At 44.4% G+C, this 16,206-nt stretch overlaps 1 protein-coding gene across 2 annotated transcripts in view; it reads left to right on the top strand.

Moving 5' to 3' along the window:
* The window catches only part of SLIT3 (slit guidance ligand 3), a 634,924-nt gene that overhangs the window by 416,423 nt on the left and 202,295 nt on the right, over nucleotides 1-16,206 (top strand). The gene's annotated exons all lie outside the window — the stretch shown is intronic.

Genomic DNA, 16,206 nt, shown 5'->3' with positions numbered 1-16,206 from the left:
CACTTGTATACGCCTGTGTGAGCGCAGGCATGGGTAGTTCTGTGTGATTTCATCACGTGCAGATTCGTGCAGCTGTCACCACAGTCAAGAGCAGGACCGTTCCAGCATGGCATTTTTGAACTTTGACAATTTCCTACCTGGCTTCTCCTACTGACCCCTTATTCATGACTCCTGGGCCCCTACAAGGACTATGCCTTGAATTTTCTGCCTAAACCATTGTGCCCACGGGGTCGGAACATGCTTTTGGAGAGGGGTAGGGAAGAAGGTCTGGTTTGGCTGAGCAAGCACTTCTGCCCAGCAGCCTTCTCTGCAGCCCCAGATTCAATTTGAGACGTCTTAAGGGAGGCTTAAAAAAAAAGACATTGTCACTTTTCCCTGTAATGAATGCAGGGGTTTTAGTTTACTGGCACACTGAAGGCAGCTGGTGATGGCTTCCAGATGCAGGTTATCTCCTCCGCTGCGGACTTAGCGGAAAGCTTTTGGTGTTTAACATGCAAAGCACGCAAGAGGGCAGAGGCGTCTCCGGGGGTGGGTGGAGGGAACAGAGAAGCAGAGAGGACTTTGCAAGGGGCTCGAGGACAAGGAGGCCACCCGCTGCTGCTTCTGAGGGTGTTTTCCCAAGAGCAGGAGAGGGCGGGGTGGAGCAGCCACACCCACAAAGAATGGGAGTTTCTTTGCAGGACAGGTGTAGGCTTCTTGCAAGGAACAGCCTCCTGAGTTTATATCTTCCTGAGAAAACGAGATACAGAAAAGCCAAACCTTCAAAACCACTAAATAAATAATGAGAGATCTTCTCTCATCTTGAACTGGCACTTTTAACATTTCAGAGTGCTTTTCTAGCATTTCGTTCCATGCATTCCAAGAACTCAAGACTGTTCACATGAACCAAAAACAACTATGTTAATTAGCCTGCCAGACTGTCAGGGTGCGAGAAAATGGAGGCACAGAGAGGGGCAGTGACTAACTCAGGGTTAACTAGCTTTCTGATGGTTGAACCCCAAAAGAACATTTTGCGTATATAAAGTGATATATCAGTCAGATCTCAAGACACTAATTTTAAATGGAGCCATTAACCAAAAAGAACATATTGTAGTGATATATAACCAGGGCTGGACAGTTAATTACCGACTATGTTTTTGATTGTTAAGAAAGTGAATAAATCCCACAATTGTTCTTAATAGTTGCTAGGATTTCTCAGATTTTGTTTTACAGGGTCTCTTTTCCCCACTTACAATATCTCTAACTACGCAAAGGCCTCAGGACTTAAAAGGTTCAAGATTCTAGAAACCCAGACTCCTAAGTCACTCTAGTACCCACCATCAGCCCACCCTCTAAGCCATGCAAATGTGTATTACTCGGGATCCTAAACTCAGTGAGGATCTTCTCTTTGTTTATACTCACTACTAGCAGCTGGGCTTGGGGGAAGAAGGAAAGGGGAGTGAATTCACTGCCTAAAGGATGAATTAACCAAAAACACCTAAGGGGAATTGAGTACTGTGTACCTCTAATCAGTTCAGTCAGCAGGCACTTGTCAGGCAGGACCCAAAGGCCCCAGAGGTACAATTCATGTTCTCCAGTAGCTTACAGTGTAACTGGGGACAAGAATCATGTACATACAAGATAATGTTTAGTAAAGTACCAATCAACATGAAAGTTGGCTAATGAGTAGCTATACGTAATGAGGGGCTGTCAGAGCTCAGAAGGAACAGACAGCTTTAGGCAATGTAGCCTAGTGGTTAGAAGCATTGTTTTGGCAGTCTGATAGAAGTATGTATGAATTCCATGCGTTCTAGGTTCTTAGTCTGTGATGTTAAGTACATTACTTGACACTTCTAAGCCTAGGTTTCCACTATATAAAATAAGGATAATAATTGGACTTACCTCCTAGGGTTTTTGTGGAGGTTAATAAAATAATGCATATGAATAACTTAGTCCTACGCTTGATGCATGAAAGGTATTTAGAAAGTTCTAACTACTGTTGCTGCTGTATTCCTTTGTTACAATAGTAAAGACTGCAGCTGGGCCTGAATGGTGGTTAGAATTCACAAAGTAATAAAGATAGTACGTGCAAAGTGTGAAGGCAAAACTGTATAAGGTGTGTTTCCAGCAGAGACATCTCATGGGAGTGGAGGGATCTGGGGCAGAAGAGTGTGTGATTGGGTTAGAAAGAGAGGTGGAAGCCGGTTGCTGGAGGGCCTTGACTGCGAGGAGCATGGGCTTTAGATGTAGGCACTGAGAATGTGGATGGCTTTTGCCCTGGGACAGATTATGGTGAAAACATTTGTTCTGGAAGACGAACCGAGGACAGGAGGAGGTGGCAGAAGGAAAGGTCGGGGCAGGAGATGAGGCTGTAGTCCAATGTGAGAGTTCAGGCTCGTATCTCTCTCTCACGCTCTCTCTTGGGAGAGAGCAGCAGGAAGTGGAGAAAGAGGCCAAAGTAAGCAGTCCCTGGGGACAAAATCAACAGAGCCTGGCAGTCAGTGAGTTGTTAGAGGCCATGGAAAAAGAAGTGAAAAACGATTAGTTCCAAGTTCAGACAATACAGAGAATGATGGCAAATTCTCATAATCACTCATTCACACATCCATCAAACTATTTTTTCAGTGCCTTCTAAGTGCTAGTTCTGGGGAAAACAGCAGGGAGTAAGATATATCAATGTAAATCTGTGAGTGCTGTCTTCTTGAAGCTTCCACTTCACAGAAATGGAAAGTTCAGGAGGAGGAGCCGGGCTTGGAAGATCCTGAGTTGGGTTGTAATCACATTGGGTGTGAAGTGATGTCAAGTCTTCCGTCAGCATTGTGGACAGAGCATCTTCTCTGTGTGAGGAAGTTTGTGATCTGACATCCTGTCCAGTTCCTGCTGGTTGAAGGACTTTGCTAAAGCCACGCTATGTCTCTGGTCCTCAGCTTCCTTGGTTTTAATAAGAGGGAGCCAGACTAAATAATCTTACAGCCCAAGAGGAAAACTCATGTGAGTAATTAGAACTGTAGGACCTGAGCTGAGGATCTGATGCTTCATGGAGGGGAAGCATCTGGACAGAGGTGATAATGAAGCTGTATGTTTAGATATGCATCGGCACATGGAAAATAAGAGACATTTAGCACAAATTAAATTTCTATAAAACCTGCTAAGGAAACACTCCTCCTACCAGTCTTCAATTATGGAGATTGTCTACCTTGTGAATGATAAATAGCAAATTTTAAATCTCAGAGATGCATGTCCTTGTCATCAGCCTGTTTGAGAACCACTACCCAGCCCCGGAGCCTGCTCCACCACAGCGCGTGAGCTCGTGAGCTCGGGAGCTCGGGGAATTCACACCATTCCACTATTACCTTAAAGAGTAGAAGATAAACTACTGGCATATCCAGCTTCAAACTGCATGCTATGTAAAATGACAGCCAGTTGGGCCTATTTGTAACACCATATGCTTTATCACAAGGAGAAAATCAAAAACTATCTGGTTTAAAAAATAATAATTTTGTAGTTTTGACATATATTTTCTTTGCTTGTGCTGACATTTCCCTTCAAGAAGGAAGAGGCTGTGGCCAGGCATGGTGGCTCATGCCTGTAATCCCAGCACTTTGGGAGGCCGAGGTGGGTGGATCACCTGAGGTCAGGAATTTGAGACCAGCCTGGCCAACATGGTGAAACCCCATCTCTACTAAAAATACAAAAATTAGCTGGGTGTGGTGGCAGGCACTTATAATCCCAGCGACTCGGGAGACTGAGGCAAGAGAACTGCTTGAACCCCGTAGGCAGAGGTTGCAGTGAGCCAAGATTGCACCATTGCACTCCAGCCTGGGAGACGAGTGAAACTCAGTCTTAAAAAAAAAAAAAAAAAAAAAAAGGAAGAAGCTGTGATACCCACATTTTCCACATAAAATTAAGTTTTCATCAATGTCTATAATTTGGTAAAAGTCAGCAGATAAAATTAGGCCTAGGCCTCTGCAACTAAGCTACCATCAGTAACACACCCAACCATCTTTTGGACTTTCGCCATGGACACTTCTGTCTACTCTGAAGACAGAAATCTTCCTCACAGCCATGCCAGCAAACAGGAACGATAAAGTGACCACAGAAGCTGTGCAGAGCAGAGTCGCTATTCACCTAAGCAAGTAGGCAAGCCTGCAATTTTTATCAGAGCCAAGAGAAAGGACGCAGGTGGCCTCTGAGCCCTGTGGACCTGAGGAGCCACTAGCATGATGCTCTCAGTGAAGGAACTGGATGCCTGCCCCTCCAGACAGCAGAAGGAAGTCCCTAATTGCTTCCTGCTTCTCCAGAGAAGACAGAGAAAGTAATTATCTGGGGATGCCACTCTACGCAATTACTGAAAGCTGGTTTAATGGGCTGGTCTCATTCTCCACTACCTGCCTAGAAGGGCGGGAGGTGCTGTATTTAAAGAGAGACAGGCAGTTCGATGGACAAAGTGATCTGGATGAAGAAAGAGACCCTCAGAGAGACTGTCCTGCAGAGAGACCAACACTCAGCACACCAGTATGAAACGCCTCCTGTAGGCAGAAACTGTGCTAGGTACTGAGCAAAGGCACAGCGAAAAAGAGGAGGAGAAAAAGAAAAAGAAATCATAGAAAGACATAGAGATAGAACCAAAGGAAATGAATTGGGAAAACAAGAGAGATGACAGGCCACAATCCAGCCAAGCCTAATAAGAAAAAGACAAAAACCAGTATGGATTTTTTTTTTTTTAATGTCCCCTTGCCCTGTCTTTCTCAGCAGTTATGTTTTCCTCTGTTTTTCAGTTTCTATTTGTGAGGACTGTGTAGGACATGCATTCCAGAAGGGAAAATCAATAACCCCTGTCTCTGCCAGCTAGCAGAATTTGGAATTGACGCTTTGAAAACAAAGCTGGGCAGGCAGCCTTTGTGTTCTCTAGTTAGTCTGTGTTGCCGCACCGCCCGTGTCTGCCCTCCTGCTTCCTGAGATTAATGAGGGCTGTCTCCGCCCTGGTGAGCAGGCGGTAATCTCATGCGAGGGTGAGGGAGGTGTGGGGAGGGACACCAGCACCCGTTCGTCGTTCGTCGGTAGCATCTCTGTCTGCTCATCTCAACAGCCATTTGTTTTGTCACTGCACCTGGAGCAGTGTCCACACTCCTGTTCTTGCCCTGCAAGGCTGTATGTGAACTGGGTGCTCTCACTTATCTCATGCTTCCCATGCTCCTTTACATTCCCTGAACACCCCAAGCTCCTTCCTGCCCCAGGACCTTTGCACTTACTGCTCCCTTAACATAAGATGCTACACCCTCAGACCTCCACACAGCCAGCTCCTTCTGATCCTTCACGTCCTGGCTCAAATGTTGCCTACTGTCCCCCACTGCCTTCCCTCTCTATCCCATCACCCAGTCATATTTCTTCAGAGCACTTATCACCCTCTGAAATTATCTCATTTATTTCTTGTTACTGGATGTTATCCTGTTATTACTTGTCTCTGGATGCACATAGCAAACCTGTGTACACAGATATCCTGCCTGTTTGAATCACTGCGGCGTCCCCAGTACCCAAATGGTTCATGGCAGGAGTAAAGTGGACTAGAAATGTATTGAAAGAATGACTTTGTTCATTCATTTCACAGGTGTTTGCCGATGGCCTGTTACATACCAGAAATCATACACATTGTTAAAATGCTTTATATGAAAATTATATATATCATATACTATAGAAATAATAATATACCATAGTAGTAGTATTATTGTGTAAGAATAATATACTAAAGGAAAGAATAAGGTGCCATTCTTGTATCTGAAGAAGTCACAGTCTAATGATATTCCCATTTTCCAGATGACAAAATTAAGTTTACTAGTGAGGGAGTCAATTCGTAAACCCGCAGTCATAGGACATGGGTTAAGGCTTCGTTGGAGGTAAGGACAACTATGTGTGGAAGCCCAGGGAGACAGGTCTCATTCTGGCTTCACTCAGGAAATGACATGAGTTGGGTCTTGAAGGATGCATAGGAGTTCATTTAGGGGAAAGGTATTGCAGGCAAAAGGAACAGCATGTGAAAATTCACCCACATATGTAAAGGCACAGAGGTGTGTGAAAGAGTTGATGTTCGTGAGAGATTTGTGGCTGGAGTATAGCTAGCAAGAGAGGCAATAAAGAGCAGTGAGGTTAGGGAGATGGGGAGGTGCAGGAAGGGAGGACCTTGAACCCCGTGATCCATAGAGCAATGGGGGTTTATTGAGGGGTTCCTAATAGGAGAGTGGCATGATCAGATTTTCACGTAAGAAAAACAGCTTCAGCAGCAGTGGGGAGGGTGGATTGCTGAGAGGCAGAGGCTGAAGCTGTGTGGGAAGTGAGGAGACTTGTGCAGTTGTTCAGAAATCATGGGGGACCTAAATCGAGCAGGTAAAGTGGATCTAAAAAGGCAGAGGCAAACTGCAGGGACTCAGGGGCTAGCTGAGTTGGGGAACTGAGTGCCGGTTACCAGGGCTTATCAACCAGAGACAGAGGTGTACTTCAGTGCAAGCCGGCTCTGACGCAGGAAGAGTGCCTGGCTCTCGTCTCAAATGGGGTGCTGCGTCTTGAAGGGGGATTTAGGAAAATCTGCTCATCTGAGGCAAGGCCATGCAGATTTATCATCTCTGGGAAGTACAGCAAGTTCCCCAGCCTTCCCTGCTTTGCATTCCTGACTGAGAGTGTCAGGTTCAGAATTGCTGCTAGATGAAGTTGCACTGGGCCCCGGTTTGCTGAGTGCTACCTAAAAATGCTATCTAAAGAAAGGGGTCATGGCTACCTTCCTGCCTGCCTCCCTCCACCCTTCTCTTTCCCTTCCTTTCTTCCTTTTTTTCCTCCCTTCCCCCTCATCCCTTCCTGTTTCCCTCCCTTCCTCTCTTCCTGTCTCCCTTTGTCCTTTCATTTCTTTTTCTTTTTCTTCTCCTTCTCCTTCTCCTTCTCTTTCTTCTTCTTCATTCTTCTTCTTCTTCCTCCTTCTTCTTCTTCTTCTGCTTCTCCTTCTCCTTCTCCTCCTCCTCCTCCTCCTCCATCTTCTTCTTCTTCTTCTTCTCCGTCTTCTTCGTCTTCGTCTTCGTCTTCGTCTTCTTCTTTTTTAAGGCGGAGTTTTGCTCTTGTTGCCCAGGCTGCGGTGCAGTGGCGCAATCTCAGCTCACTGCAACCTCCGCCTCCTGGGTTCAAGTGATTCTCCTACTTCAGCCTCCCGAGTAACTGGGATTACAGGTGCCTGCCACCACACCTGGCTAATTTTTTTGGATTTTTAGTAGAGACAGTGTTACACCATGTTGACCAGCCTGGTCTCAGATTCCTGACCTCAGGTGATCCACCCGCCTTAGCCTCCCAAAGTGCTGGGATTACAGGCATGAGCCACCATGCCTGGCCACCTTCCTCCTTTCATTTCTCCCTCCTTCCTCCTCTTTCTTCCTCTTTCTTTCTCTCCCTCCCTTCTTTCCTGTTTTCTTCCCTTCTCCCTCTCTCTTCCTCCCTCCCTTCCTTCCTTCTTCTCTCTTCCCTCTTCCCCCCTTTCTCTCTTCCCCCTCTGTCTTCCTCCCTTCTTTCCTCTTTCCCTCTCTCCCCTCTCTTCCTCCCTCTCATTCTTTCTCCCTCCCTCCTTTTCTCCCCCCCTCCTTTTCTCCCCCTCTTCCCTCCCCTCTTCCCTCCCCTCTTCCTCCCCTCTTCCTCCCTTCTTTCCTTCCTTTCTTCCACTCTTCCTTTTTGTTCCATTCATCATTAACACAAAGGCCTTACTCTTGTCAGACCTGAAGCAAATCTTAAGAAAGATGAATAAGACACGGTCCTGCTCTAGTGAATTTTTGTCTACAGGGAGAGACATACACAGCCAGCATATATCATAGGATAAGCATGCCCTAGGGCACTCTTCTCTATTTGCCCCAGGGCTAATAGCATAAGTGCTCAATAAATACCAGCTGATTAGTTAAATTTCCTGAAATGAGAAAAATAGTAGAAGAAAAAGGTAGATTTGACTCCATTAGTCTGATAAAGACATATACAGTATTATGTAAAAGCAAGGAGAGAGTGGTGGTAAATGCCCCATCCCAGAATTTCTGCCTGGGATTGGAAGTCGTATCAGTGACAAGTAGAATTTCTTCTAGGCCAAGATGACACAGTTTCATAGACAGTACCACAGGTCTTCTGGCAGACTTTGCATATTTCCTAAAACACCCTGTGTTATAACTGTCTACTCAGCTGTCCTCCTCCTCCTATAGCCTGTAAGTTATGTAAAAGGAGAGGTTGATTCTGCCTTTTTCATTGTTCTGTTTTCAAGAGTTAGTCCTATCCCTGGTACGTAGTAGATGCTCAATAAACAATAAGCAAAGGAATAAATGACTTGCAGAACAAAGAGACTCCCGTTTTTAGGGAACAGCTGAAACCCTGAATGAATGAATGAAGGGGCATGATGATATCCTAGCAAAGAGGAATAAAGTCAAGGCAGCAAGAAGGAGCCTAGAGAAGCATTGATGTTTTTTCAGGATAATGGAGACCATTATTTTAAATCCAGCATTACACTTTATTATCTGAGACAATTTGATTTGTGGACAAATTTTTTTTAACTCATCACAAGCATTTAACCCCTTTGAGCACTAAATACACAGCAAGCAAGATGTTTAAAACAGGCATATAAAATATAATCCTGTCTTTCATATACCCTGGCAAAAAGGCACAGTGATTCTGACCCCCTCAAAGTAGGACTCAGGGGTCTTAGGAGACATTTACCATTGGACTGAGTCTTTGCCTGGCGATTTTTAGCTCCACAGAGAAATCTAAAGGACTTAGGAGGAGATGAGTATTAACATGGAGATCACACTTTGAGACTCTAGTATCCATTGATGTTCTGATTCTTTACCTTATTGGGCCCAAATGGTATAGTGATTAAAAGTATGAGTTTTGGAATCAGGTTTGATTTTTTTTTTCAGCTTTGCCTCTCACTACCTATGTGAGCTTGGGCAGATTTCTCAACTCTTAGTCTATAAAATAGAGAAAATACTAGTGAGGAGTCCAGGAGGGAGAAACTCTGTGCCTCGCATTTGTACATTGCTTTCTGGTTTGCACACAGCCTTCACGTGTATTATCTTATTTTTGAGAGAGAGAGAGAGAAAGTAAGTCTCGCTGTCAACCAGGCTAGAGTGCAGTGGCAGGACCTTGGCTCACTGCAGCCTCTGCCTCCTGGGCTCCAGCAATCTTCTGCCTCAGCCTCCCAAGTAGCTAGGTTTACAGGTGTGAGCCACCACACCCGGCTAACTTTTTTTTTTTTTTTTTTTTTTTTTTCGTAGAGACAGGGTTTTGCCATGTTGCCCAAGCTGGTCTTGAACTACTGAGTTCAAGTGATCTGCCTGCCTAAGCCTCCCAAAATGCTGGGATTACAAGTGTGAGTCACTATACCGGGCCATATGTATTATCTTGTTTAAGTACCGCAACAGTCTTGCAGGACCACTAGGGAAAAGTTGCTTATCCTCTAGGTATAGAGGTGGAAATTGAGGCTTAAATTCAGAAACTCTCCCAAGGCCACAGAGCTGGTCATGGCAAGACTGTAGCGGGATCCCAAGATTAGCGTGGATTCTCAGGCAGCGATTTTCTGAGAGATTGGCCAGGAAAAACCCTGAGATTTGGTGAGCATGGAGGGATGTCTGGAAGGAAACAGCAGATACAGACAGATCCATGGGGAGTGTTGGAAAAGCATTTCTGGCTTGGTATCAGCCAACACCCAAGGTAGGAGCAGGCTGTGAAGGTCACCGTTGGGACAAAATTTCTAAGAAGACCATCAAGATTGACTGAAAGTATGAACTTGTGGCCAGGCACAGTGGCTCACGCCTGTAATCCCAGCACTTTGGGAGCCCAAGGCAGGTGGATCATGAGGTCAGGAGATCAAGACCATCCTGGCTAACACAGTGAAACCCCATCTCTACTAAAAATACAAAAAATTAGCCGGGTTTGGTGGCAGGTGCCTGTAGTCCCAGCTACTCGGGAGAGGCTGAGGCAGGAGAATCACTTGAACCTGGGAGGCAGAGGTTGTAGTGAGCTGAGATTGTGCCACTGCACTCTAGCCTGGGCGACAGAGTGAGACTCTGTCTCCAAAAAAAAAAGAAAAGAAGAAAGTATGAACTTTTTAAAAAAAGAAAAAAGACTTTAATTTTTAGAACATTTTTATATTTTTAGAGCATTTTTAGGTTTACAGAAGAATTGAGTGGAAAGTGTAGAGAGTTTCCGTATACCCTCAACACACGACCATACAGTTTCTCTTGCTATTAACACCTTGCTTTAGTGTGGTATGTTTGTTACCACTGCTGAGCCAATATTGATACATTACTAACTAAAGTCCCTAGTTTACATTAGAGTTCACTGTTTGGTTTGTACGTTGGATGGGTTTTGACAAGTGTGTAATGACATGTATCCACTATTATAGTGTTATACAGAATAGTATCAGCGCCCCAAAATTCCCTGTGTCCCACCCTTTCATCCTTCCTTCCATTCCCCCAAGCCCTAAAGTGTGAGCTTTTAATCATGCAGGTAAATTCTTTCATTTTCACAGCAGCTTATATTTATTTGGTTTTTCATACTCTCAGATAAGAGTCTCCTTTTTCTTCTTTGAAAGAGGGTAAGTGACTCCCATGTGTCAAAGTGCACAGAGCAAGTCAGCAGGATAGGCAAGCCCTGACCCAGCTTCCCAGCCACAGTGTGAAGTGTATGAGTGTGAAAGTCTCTCCTTCAGAGAAAAGACCGGTGGTCAAAAGACCCTGCTCATTCCCGGAGCTGTGCTTCCCTATAGAATCTCTGAGGAGGTTGACATAATGGTGAAGTGCTCAGACTCTGGAGTCAGGCTGCCTGGAGTCAAACCCTGGTTCTTACCACCTTTATGACCTTAAGCAAATTGCATACCTCCTTCTCAGCCTCAGTTAACCCATATGTTAAGTGGAAATAATATTATCCCCCTTTATGATGTTGTTTTGAAGAGTAGTAATTATTATTGCTGCTTTTATTCCATCTCCGAGAATTAATTAGGCCCAGGTTATCACATCTTAGAGACTAAATCTTCCCTTCCTAGACAAATACGTGCCCAAAATAAAAGTCATATTTGTAGTTTCCTGGCTCTGAAATGACCCTCCCTAACTAGTAAAGATATTTAACTTCATCACTCTTTCTGTTATTTCTTTGAGTGGGGCTGACCTGTTCTGGCATATGGCTTCTAATGGGCTAGGTATAAAGTAGGCCAGAGAAAAAGAGGGTGTAACTTCCCTGCCCTGTTCCTTCCTCTTCTCCCCACCGAGACATGGAAAGGACGAAAAGAACTCAGGAGTCCCAGCTCCACTATTAACCGCTGCCTGCCTAGGGTAGGCTGAAAAATGGCTCTGCTAAAAATGCCGACATCCTAAACTCTAATGTATGTGAATGTGTACTCCACATAGCAAAAAGGATTACAAATTAAGAATTAAGGTTCTTCAAGTGGATAGATTATCCTGGATTATTTGAGGGGATCCAATGTAGTCAGAAGGGTCTTTATAAGAAAAAAGACATGTGCTGGAAGCAGAGAGAGAGAAAAGACCATATGATTCAGGGAAGGAGGACAGCCCCGATCCTGGAAAAGACAGGAAAACAGATTGTACCCTGGGGCGTCCAGAAGGAACGCAGTCCTGCTGACACCTTGACACGAGCGCAGTGAAACTGATCTAGGACTTCTGACCTCCAGCATTCTAAGACAATAAATTCGTGTTGTGTTAAGACACTCAGTTTGTGGTAATTTGTTATAGCATCCATGGGAAACCAGTACTAGAACCACCCTCAGGCTGTCACCCAACCCTGTCGTCTGGATTTCCTCTTCTATTAAAATAAATCATTGACATAAAATCAGTGAATTTCACATTGTATTCTGAGAAACTCTGGTGCTTCAAGAGCCCACAAATAGTTACTTTTCAACAGTGATAAAGATTTAAATTGCCTCTTTTGACATTAGTGTGCAACATGAGATTTTGTGTCACAAAGAGGCTAGTGAGGAGAAAAAAGGCTTGAAAAATAACCACTGGACTTGATAAATAATCTTTCAGGTCTACTCATATCACAAAGTTTGATGGTTCTTTGAGGCCATCTTCCACCAGGAAGGAGCTAGGTTTTGTCATTGAGGTAAAATTCAGTGGCAGGGTCAAGAAGCCAGCACCAGGTAGGGACAGCAGAAAAGAGAATCGGGATAACACCAGGTCTCTGGACTCAGAGCTGGACTTTGGAAGCTTGACTCCAAGGTTGAGGTTCTGAGCTGGGCTTACTGTGGGAGGAAAGGAAAGGAGAAGGGTTGGTGTTGACTGGGAGGTGATTACCTGGAATGGGGCTTAGGGCTTTTGAAAGTGTTCAGATATCCTTGGGACTGGTTAGGAATTTCTGCAGCAGGGCGAAGTTTAACTGGCTTTCTTGCCCATTCTCCCTTCCTTCTTGTAGCCCCAGATAAACTACTTTGCATCTGGGGGCAACAGCCAGTGCTGGAAAGAGAATTATTAGAGACTCATGTGAAGACATGGTGAGCCAATCATCAAAAATATTTGCTAGATGAATAAATAAGTTGCTTGTGCAGGGTGCAGGATGGTGGTTTTCAGAGCCTGAGATCTCTGCCGCAATACTGCTCATGGTACATGTGGGTCTTTTATTGGAGCGGATGTTTCAGAGCAGGCTTGTATCAGAACTGACACATCCATATGCATAGCGCCTGCCGTGCCGGCACAGAGCACTTCCGTGTCTGCCACAAGCATTCAGCTCTATAAATGGATGTGTTACGATGTGTCCATTTACACCCACAGCTATTATTTGCCATTGTTAACATTCTCCTTTAAAGTTCTCTCTGTAAACAGTCCCCAGGCACAAGTGCGCAAACCTAAATTACTTTTAAATGGAAATGATCAGTTCTTGGGTACTGTGTCTGCCAGGAAAACTTCCTAGCCAGACAAATAAGTACCCAGTGGATAAGGTTTGGTGTATACAGCACATGGTCCAGTAGCAGTTCCAAGATTTCCCAGCTAATTAGCATTCTGTTTTTAAGGTTGTACTCCTTTTTCTGCTAATAGAGACAACACCATTTCTTGGGCTCAGAGATGGGGTATTTGTCTGAGATAACTACTCAAGTCCATAATTTACCCCCAGGTGATCATATCTCCCCACTGCTGACATGTACACCGAATAAACAGAGGCTGTGTTAAGGAAGGAATGAAGCCTCAAGCAGAGACTTTCCTTCTTCGTAGGTAATAAGCTTTTATCAAGCCCTGACTGCATATCGGACACAGTTCTTATTAATTTCTACCTCTCACTTCATCCTCATGACAACCTAGTGATTACCATCACCAGTTTACAGATGATAAAACGGAGGCATACAAAAGTGAAATGATTTACCCAGGGTCACACAGTCACTGAGTGGCAGAACTGGGATTTGAACTCAGTTTACATCTAGAACCTCTAACCTGAACCACTCACTTTGCTGTGCTGCCAAAGATTAGAGACGTATTTAACGAAAGGCAAAAACTGTGATCCAAATCCCACCTCCAGACAAGTTTAATTTTCTTTTTATGGGGTTTCAAAAATCGGTAAATTTTGCTTGAAAATCTGGATTTCCAGCCTCTCTGGAGAAATGAAATGTGTTAACACTGGGTGCCCAGTCCTGCCTGGCAACAACAGGCTGACCAGAGTGGCAGGTTCCCTCTTAAACATACTGTGTGCTCTCCTATCTGCAGGGGCCCTGCTCCATTAGTCCTACAAGCTTCTAGGGAGTCCCATTGATATGTGGCCACCTCTTACCCCAGAAAGATCCCATTCTCCAATAGAATAGTTGAGATTTTCTCTTTCTGTTTTGCTAGCTGGTGATCTTGGACACACTGCTTCTCCTCCCTAAGCCTTCATTTCCTTTTCAATAAAATAAGGATGATTAACCCTTAACCAAACCATAATTTTTGCCTTTCTTTTTCTTTATTCTTTTCTCTTTTTTTTTTTTTTTTTTTTTTTTTTGAGACAGATTCTCGCACTGCCACCCGAGCTGGTGTGCAGTGGTGCGATCTCAGTTCGCTGCAACCTCTGCCTCTGGGGTTCGAAAGATTCTCCTGCCTCAGCCTCCTGAGTAGCTAGGATTACAGGTGCCCGCCACCACGGCCAGCTAATTTTTTGTATTTTAGTAGAGACGGGGTTTCACCATGTTGGCCAGGCTGTTCTCAAACTCTTGACCTCATGATCCGCCCCCTTTGTCCTCCCAAAGTGCTGAAATTACAGGTGTGAGCCGCTGCACCCAGCCAAGCCATAATTTTTAATGTGAAAGTTAAATGAACCTATAGTCCCAGCTGCTAGGGAGACTAGTGGGAGAATTGCTTGAACCCAGGAGTTCAAAGTTGCAGTGAGCCGTGATGGCACCAGTGCACTCCAGCCTGGGCAACACAGTGAGACCTGACTCAAAAAATAAATAAGTCAAATGAGATGACACGTGGAAAGGACTTATTCGGTAGAGCTTGGCACAAAGTAGGTGCTCAATAAATACAATGTTAGTATTCTGCACCCCCATCCTCATGCATCCTTCATCCTTCATTGATGCACAGAGAGATTATCTTATGCTTGGGCTATTGGCTTGCGGGGTTAGAGGAGAAGGAGTTTTGGGGTTTGGTTTGGTAGTCTTGGGATTTTCTCTGATTTAGAAACAAGAAATTTAAAATTTTATTTGAAATTACTTGATTTTGAGATGTTGGCACCTAATGCAAAATCTTCTTAAGCACTAAGTGTCTGTACCGTGTTGGGCAAATCCAGTCATCTGTGGGTCCCATTCAACTACCGGCCTCTGATATAGATCACGCCTCCCAGTCCCTGGGGTGAGCCTGCTGCAGGCCAAGGAAGTGAATGGAAGATTCTGGTTTTTCCTGCAGCTGCAGGTTATTAGCAAGATTATCTGGGTTTTCCTGCAGCTGCAGGTGTCAATAATCTTGCTAATATTAGCAAGTCTCAATGCCATAATCCCTTGAATCAGTTTAAATCCAACTGCCTGCCAAGGCCTTGAAAAAGTGACTCTAATGGTGGCAGTCAAGAAGGCTCGGAGGAGGCAAATATGGGAGCAGATCTTCCCAAAACCAACTCACATGGACCATTGCTAATTGTACAAAGCAGAGCACTGTTCCTGGACTTGAACATCCCTTTCTACTGCATCTTGTAGTGTTTTGAGGCTGAGCACTCTGCCTCCATCAGGGTATGGCCCTGGCATGTTCCAGAAGTGAGTGACTTTGCCCTACTTCTTCAAAGTCACACACCACTGGTCATTTTCACTGAAGCATCCCAAAGACTCCAAATACCGAGGGACCAACACATTCTTTAGCTTGACTCATCATTGTTTATTTAGACAGATTGTTTCCTCAATACATGCACATCTATGTGCCTCTCTGTCACCAGCACCATCTCGACTCTTGTCATTGATTGCCTGTTCTTTGAGAACCAAGTAGAGACAATGACTCATAAGTCCTACAGTTCCCTCCCCTGGCCTACTCTAGAATTTTTCTCTACTTGTTTTTTAAAGTCATAATGGTAAAGTAATAATTGCATGGTTTCATCGTAGCCATGTGCAATGTTTCCATGCATAGTTTGAAAACCACCTGCTCCAGAATCTCCCAGACCTTATTTAGAATGCAGGTTCCTGAGCCCTGTTAGCAACTAACTGAATCCTGATTTCTGGGCAAGGCCCAGGAATCTGCATGTTTAAGCCACTCCACGGCTGATTCTATAACTTTTGAGAACCACTGGCATGCAGAATACAGACTTGGCATTGAAATGAGAAGAGATCTGGGTTCAAGTCTTAGTCTCCCCACTAGTCCTGAGCCAGTTGCTAACTTCTCTACTAAGCTTGGTTTCTTCATAGAAACTAAAGGTAGTACCTAATGCAGAGAATGTTTGTAAAAGAGTTAGCACTAACACACAGTAAGCACTTCAAATGTTAATTATTATTCTTATATCATTTAATTGCTATAACAACCCAGTGGGGTTGGTGGGATTATCCTTCTTTAAAAGATGAAGAAACTCGGACTCAGCAAGGTTAGGTAGTTTGTCCAAGGTCACATAGCAGAGTCAAAATATGAATCTACATTAATCTGACTCACTGTTAACAGTGTTTAAAACAATTGGGGGAAATCAATCCAAAATTAAAATGAGAGTGAAGAGGCCCGAGAATAAAAAGGGGAGAACGTCCACGCATGTAAGGCAAGTGTCTGTTGTTTGTTGGATTTTCCT

The sequence above is a fragment of the Pongo abelii genome, chromosome 4 (genome assembly GCF_028885655.2).
Source record: "Pongo abelii isolate AG06213 chromosome 4, NHGRI_mPonAbe1-v2.0_pri, whole genome shotgun sequence".
In the NCBI taxonomy this organism is placed as follows: Eukaryota; Metazoa; Chordata; class Mammalia; order Primates; family Hominidae; genus Pongo; species Pongo abelii.
The sequence above is the reverse complement of the archived record's forward strand: the minus strand, read 5'-3'. Positions and strand labels throughout refer to the sequence as shown.